Source organism: Anoplophora glabripennis, unplaced genomic scaffold, assembly GCF_000390285.2.
Source record: "Anoplophora glabripennis isolate ALB-LARVAE unplaced genomic scaffold, Agla_2.0 scaffold21, whole genome shotgun sequence".
In the NCBI taxonomy this organism is placed as follows: domain Eukaryota; kingdom Metazoa; phylum Arthropoda; class Insecta; order Coleoptera; family Cerambycidae; genus Anoplophora; species Anoplophora glabripennis.
The window spans coordinates 1,466,609-1,474,173 of NW_019416454.1; positions in this window are offsets into that span (position 1 = coordinate 1,466,609).

Below are 7,565 nucleotides of genomic sequence, written 5' to 3' on the forward strand. Positions count from 1 at the left end.
AAGAAAACTATTTAGACTAGGGTTTCTGATTTCTCGGCCTACTTTTTTCTCTGGTCTCGAGAATTCTCGACTAGGAATTCCCGGGAATTCTCGAATTCTCCAGAAATTTCTAAAACTTAAAAAGTCATAATTTTGATATTGCAATGCGAAATATAAACATGCTATTATACTTAACAATCATCATTAACATTTATTATTTATTCAGTATTTTTATTAATTACTTATGTTTCTACTTCTACTAACCCAACTAAACATTTTTCAGTTTCTGACATGTTTCAGAAACGTTTCCATTTTTCTCGAAACGTTTCATAAAAAATCCATGCAACGTTCTGGTAACGTTCTAGAAACCCAAGATGTCCTCCCCAAAATACGTTTCCAATGAAACGTTTAAAAAAATTGGTTTCAGTAACATTCGTTTTATGTTCCATTTATGCACTCGATATTTTTGTTTTACGTATCAGTATATTTTCAGAAATATTTGAGTAACATAATAATTTTATTACCATATTGTTCTCAAAATGCTCTCAACTTTAGATAATTTTCACTTCAAAAGCGTTTTTGAAATAGTATAAATAGTGTGAGTAATTTTTTAAATATTTCTAATACTCTTTTGTGATATTTTTATTTATATTGTGAATTACTTAATTCGAACTCCAGACAACTTTTTCTGATTTCTCAAAAAAATTAACTAAAAAAAGTTGTTACATTGTATATTAAAAAAAAAAATAAATATGCTCTTCTAGTTTGGGGTGCGGCAACTCTTACCAAGAATTTCTTTCTTTTTGAGAAGCCACTGAAAAAAGTTTCTAATATGGATTACGAATTTTGCCATTCATCGTACAAATAAAAATGTCACAAAACAATATCAGAAGCATTTTAAAAAAGCTACACATCATTTTATATTGTTCAAATACGCTTCTGAAATGGAAATTTTCTAATGTTGAGACCATCGTGAATATGGTAACAATGACGAACTGATAATTAGAAAAAGTTAGTTATGATTATGAATCTTGAAATGGTAGGTACATGAAAAACAAATAACATATTACTGAAAAATAATATAAAGTTATAATTTCTTCTACGCATGGTCAATATTACATCTATCTTTTTAATAATAATAAATTCTACAGCATAAATAAGGATACAAAATGATATCTTGACAAAATAAATATCTGTAGGTATACATAAATTCTTTTATTTAAGCATGCCTATACACATAAACAAATATAAACATTTGTACAAAATATAAAAGAAATGACGTCTATTTCACTTGATTCATCCATATTTCAAATAGTTTTCACTGACTAAGTAGTTGCTCTTCAAAGTATATCGAAACGTATAGTTCCATGTTCCATTTTCTTAGTTCTTGTCCCTTATCCTCTTGTCTATAATAGGTAGTGGGTATAACTATGTTTAGGTAGATGTGACGCAAAATTGGAAATATCTTTACACATATCGTTTTAAATATTTTGCATCAATATTCATTATTTTATATGTACCTTACAATAACCACAACTGCACACATTACAAATTATCAAAGTAAAGATGGAGAACAACGAAACCAGGCAAACTGGCAAACCGCAAACCTAACCTAACATAATATGAATTGAAAACGACACACGGGAACAAATAAACTCGGGTTGTTACGCGCAGTCTACGCAAGTCACGAACATAAATTTTTTCTAGACTTGTTATAAATATGCTACCACAATTTTTTTTTCTGTTTATGTATGTTTGTAACTATAACAGAGGCAAATGAAGTAACGCTTGAGAGGGACTGGGGATTGACCAAAATTTAACTAATAAGTAATAAACTAATGCCGAATGTTCCATAAGATAAGCAAAAAAGCAAAGGGTTGTTCGTCTGTTATGTTTCCGAGATCGAAAGGGAATGTTTCGAGTAATGTTTCAAACTCTCTTCAATTGGAACGTTTCGGCTATGTTTCACTAAATAAGTTTTCAAGTGCTACATTTTTTCTCGTCCCAGATAGTACCTAGTAAGCCCAGATTTCCCAGGAATTCTCGCTTCGAGAAGTCTCGACCAGAAACCCTAATTTAGACACAATAATATTGCGCAATATTTGTTATTGGGCAATACTATTACCACTTTAGGTACAAAATTGTATACACTGGACAAGTGAATAAATAATAGTAAACTTATTTCAAATTTATTGAATAATACTGCATTAGTTTATGTTCAGTGATTTCCTAATGGTTTAAGTATTTATTGCATAAAAATATTGCACCATTTGCAGTAAACAATATTGGAACGTAATTATCTAATAACACGTCCGTTGAAAAAATCTACAAAATGCAAAAACATTGGCATCTATACTGGCGATGGCAGATTTGAGGCATTAGAATATCGCATGTTAAGGCAACAAATCAAAAAATACATCAAAAGCTGTTTAAAAATAGGTTTTGGTTTAGTTTTTACAGATGTGGTTTCTTCAGTTTTAAAATATTCTTCCTTTATTTGCTTGTATCCTTGAGTGGATTTACATTTTACTTTCACTATACAATACGCAGATGAAGTTTATAACAAATCTGTGAAGAATTGGCCGAAACGTTGACCTATATCTGGAAGATTTAGAAATATTACTGTCTACATTAAAAGTCTCACGTAGGCAGCTAAAAGTATGTAAGTCATCATAAAATTGCTTTTTTTAAATGTTCCCATGTACGACGGGTAATCCAGATCTGCAGTTTTATCACCATCTATTGCCAAGGTCGGCGGGATGGAGTGAAACCAGCAAATCTCGTTTTCTTGATTATTACTGATGGATCATATGTTTATGATGTAGATGAGATAATTTTAGAAAGCAGTACTGCCTCAGGTCACATACAGGGTGATTCATTAACAATGGGAAAATCGAAAGCTGAAGATACTACACGTGAAATGGTGACCATTGGCGCAAACATGCCCCATCCGAAAGTTGATAGTGTTGAAAGTTAAAATTTTAAATCGTTTTTTTTTGCGATAATCGCAATGGTCACCATTTCACGTGTAATATCTTCAGCTTTCGACTTTCCCATTGTTAATGAATCACCCTGTATAATAACAGAGCCAGTTTTCGGGAAAATTCAAAAAACAAGTCAAAATTCACAAAAAACGTCATTTACGGTCAAAGCAAATTATTCTACCAGCTCACTAGACGTATGATTTTTCACTCGTTTAATTCCAATTTATCATCATAGAGTCAGACAAGCTGGTCCAATTTAATTCAAAAACAGAAAATAGATTAAAACCGCCATTTTCATGGCATAATTCGTGTTGCAGAGTTCTGGTTCCATCTTTTTATCCACTCACCCATTTATAAATTCATACATCTTTCTATCCAGTCGTTCATGTATGAATACGCATATTTATCCATCCACCTGTACCACCTACCTATAAAACCCACCCATTCACCCATCTATCCATCTACTTTTTGTGCCGAGAGATGAGATAACAGCATAGAAGATTGAGAATGCAATAAAACTTGTAGATTACTCTACTTTCTAAACAAAAGAAAACGATATCTACAAATCATTGCATGAACTACTAGATAGAAAGATGTATGAATTCATAAATTGGTGGGTGGATAAAAACATGGATCCAGAACTCTGCAACACGAATTATGCCATGAAAATGGCGTTTTTGATCTATTTTCTGTTTTTGAATTAAATTGGACCAGTTTGTCTGACTCTATGATGATAAATTAGAATTAAACGAGTGAAAATCAAACGTCTAGTGAGTTGGTAGAATAATTTGACTTTTTATAGCTTTCGTCGATCGTAAATGACGGTTTTTGTGAATTTTGACCTGTTTTTTGAATTTTCCCGAAAACTCAGACCCGTTGGGCCAAATCTGAAGACAGATTCGGATTCAGCGGAAAAAAATACATGGAAATACATGGGTCTGAATACCAGATCCGATACTTTTTTTTTGTGGGGCTGTGTAATCAATTGAATTGTTTTTATTGTTTGGGGATTTTACTTTAATTAATGTAAAAATTATATCTGGATTAAACTATTAATGGTTTATACTGATAGTAAATCCAGCTAATTTAATTTTTGTTCTTAAAAAATCTCCGATTTGTTTCATTGTCAGTGACTGATCGCACATTTTTTATTTGTAAATCTTAAAAAATACTGGGTGATTCAGTCATAATGTCACTAATTTCAACCAAGTATTCGGAAGGCCTAATAAAGACAGAAAATTTGAAAAAAAAATTTTTGCTCGAGTTTTTAAAAAATTAACCCCTAACTCCCTTTTATTCGGCGCCCTACTTCGCAACAGTGAACACGCCGACGGACCGCAGAGCGTTCAAACGTTGAAGAGAAACAGCTGATTTACCCAGTCTTGAATTTTGCAATAGGTTTCAAAATCAAAGTGCAACGGATCCTAACTTTATTAACAAAGTGCTACGGACGGGTGAATGAGTGTTTTGTAGCCGTACTGTCATTTTAAATAGGTAGGTACCATAGGTTTGAAAAGCAATAACTACAAACTGAATAATTAATTATTGGACATAATACTAAAAACTCATAAGCAATTATAAAACATAGTGAAAACGTTAACAATTTTAAAAATACTAAAATGTAATAACCTAACATTCGAAAACAATTATTATCCTTATACCTTTGTTTTTATTTACAAATAAATAACAGGTAAGTACTTGTTAATATTTAAAATGTAAAAAAATATCTTATTCAATCATGGATGTGTCTAGGTAAAATATCTGTTTATTCCTTGTCGTTCACACAGATTAAAAACACAGTAAAAGCTAGGTTAGTGACCAAATAATACAGTAGGTCAATATTCACTCTCGATAAACCTGTGTGGGTCAGCGGCCAGGAGCGCTCAGAAATGGGGTTTAAATAATGATTTTTTTTTCACCGTAAATATACATTTTAAATATTTTTTAATCGCGTATTCGTTTTTCGTCGTACTCATTTTTCCCTATGTTCCCTTACAACTAATGACATTATGACTGAATCACCCTGTATAGAGTAAAATTGAAATTCTTGGCTAACCTCTAATGGTGAACTCAGTTGAAGAATACGCGCGCGGTCAAACGGCGCACAAACACAACCCCACTGGGTGACTGGCCATAAATTTTAGTTGTTGACAAATTGCCTAGCTGTACAGTGCAAATTTTCATATATTTATTTTATTCTATTGTTGATTATTTAATAACTTTTCTAACCTAAACTAACAATCTTTCCTCATCCTTTCCTGGAAAGGATATGTTCATATCTTCCCGTTGGTTCTTGCCGAGCAGTAATATATTTTAATGAAAATGTAAGTGTTTTTTGATATATCATAACCAAAATTTACCATAAATATATTGTTTGAGGTCATAAATAATTAAAATATGTTGTTGGCCAAATGAACATATAATAGAAATTTTCTACACATTATATACAAATTATTATTATTTTTTACATTTAGCAGAAAACTTTTTTAGGGACGCCTATGAAACTCATTAAACTTTATTGCTAGTCGTTTTTATACATGTTCAACCGACTTCGGAGAGACTATAAAAGAAACATTTAAAAATCAACTTTGTATTAAAAAATATAAATTAGTTAATCATAGGCGTACGAATGTAAAAGTTATGTGATATTTAAGTGGGGACCTCAAAAAATTGATACCCTATATATTATTTTCTTATATATACAAAAAACATATTAATTTAAATAAATAATAATGTTACCAAATAAGAAGTTTAGCTAAAACAGTTTTAGTGATATTAAGAGAGCGTTTATAATTTTAGTATACAATTTAATTTAAATTTAGTAATTTTCAGTCTTTTATGACGAAGGTTTTAGAAAATCTAAACTAGTTAGAAATGATATATCTACACATTTTTAATAATTTTTGAATTGTGGGATACAGTTCGAAAAAATGTCGTTTGATACTATATTGCGAAAAAGTTTTTTTACATATTTTTTAATGTGAAACACTATTTCATTTACTTTAAATTTAATTCAATGAAGTTACCCATGAAGTATGATCCATTTGTTTCCGGACACTCTGTATAGTGTCGTTTTAATATTTTAATCTAGTTTGAAAACAAAATATGGAGATATAAGAATATACCAAACAACTGTAGAAGGCTTGCTTATAAACAATGAATAAATAACACAAACTAGAAATAGAAAGTGTAAACTTTGTTATACAGGGTGTTCAGAAATAAGTGTCAAAATCAACTCTGTATAATACTTTCTTTTCGAAAACTTTTTAGTTTTCAAGGTAATATAATTTTCTGAAAATTTTTGCTATCCGCTATTGGAACTTAAGTCGAAACGGCTCAATTGAAGTAATAAACAAAAAGGCAATACAAAAACGAGAACTAATTAGTGCTAGTGTTTACTAATTATTTAAGTTACTAAAAAATCTTAATTAAATCATTTTTTAAAACCTTCACATACGTTACTTAGATATTTCTTTAGCGCATAAGCAGCTCGTCAGCATTGTATTAATGGGCACAGAATACGAGAAAAATGAGCTTTCAAAAAAGGTTATTAGAATAAAATTGTTACTTCTGGGACTCCCTGAATCTATATTTTATCTTTGATATTTCTTCTACTACTGTTTTTTAACCTTGTATAAACTTTTTTGCATTTGAAATTAGATTATAGCTAGTTTTAAATCAAATTTTTCTTGTTTAACTTGTATAACGACATCGCAAGCTCATTATATATTCACCGAGGGCATAAAAATCGATTCAGAAATACCTGGTAAACTTCAAATGGGGCAGAACAATGAAATCAACCCTTTCTTCAATTAGGGCGAGGTCACATTGGCACGAAATACATACCTGTAAAAATTAGAGGGGGCCCTCTGCGAAGACGGTTTTCATTTCAGCACAACTGATCGTAACGTCGTCTTACGTCGACTTCGGTGTAGTAGAGGCGTCGCGGCGCTTTTATGATTTTCCGGGAAAATCGATACCTTTACGTCTGCGACCTCGGGTCACGTGTACAGCCGTAGGGGAAAATAATGACCTTAGTAGATTGACGCATGTTGCTCCGGTTGGGGCCTAACATAATGCAGATAATGATAATTCTGTAAGTGTAAATTTCATACGAACCAATTTTGATGTTAACAATGAGGATCAATTTTTGCCATATAAGTGTAGATCTGGTGCACTAATGATTGCATGTACCATTGTAATGAAAATCAAATATGCAATTAAGAATTTGTGTGGGAAAAGGGGCGCCTTGTTATTGTTACGTAGACCTAGAAATAAATTATTGAAATAAACGAAAAACATAACTTTAAATGTCTATTTTTTATACAGTTACTCCTAAATTATCTCCCAATATTTTTAAACAGATTTTACATCACAAAATAAGGATATCTTTTTATAAATTTTCTTCCGGAAAAGGATAATAAGAGAGACAAACATACAGGGTGTTAATTAAACACTGTGTCAGAATTTAATGGTAGATTCTACGTTATAAATCAAGGAAAAAAGTTCGTATAAATATCCTCCTTTCGACGTAAATTGATAAAAATTGGGTTTGGAATTTTTCTAAATATATACAAAAACTTGCTGAGGTAGTACACAAAT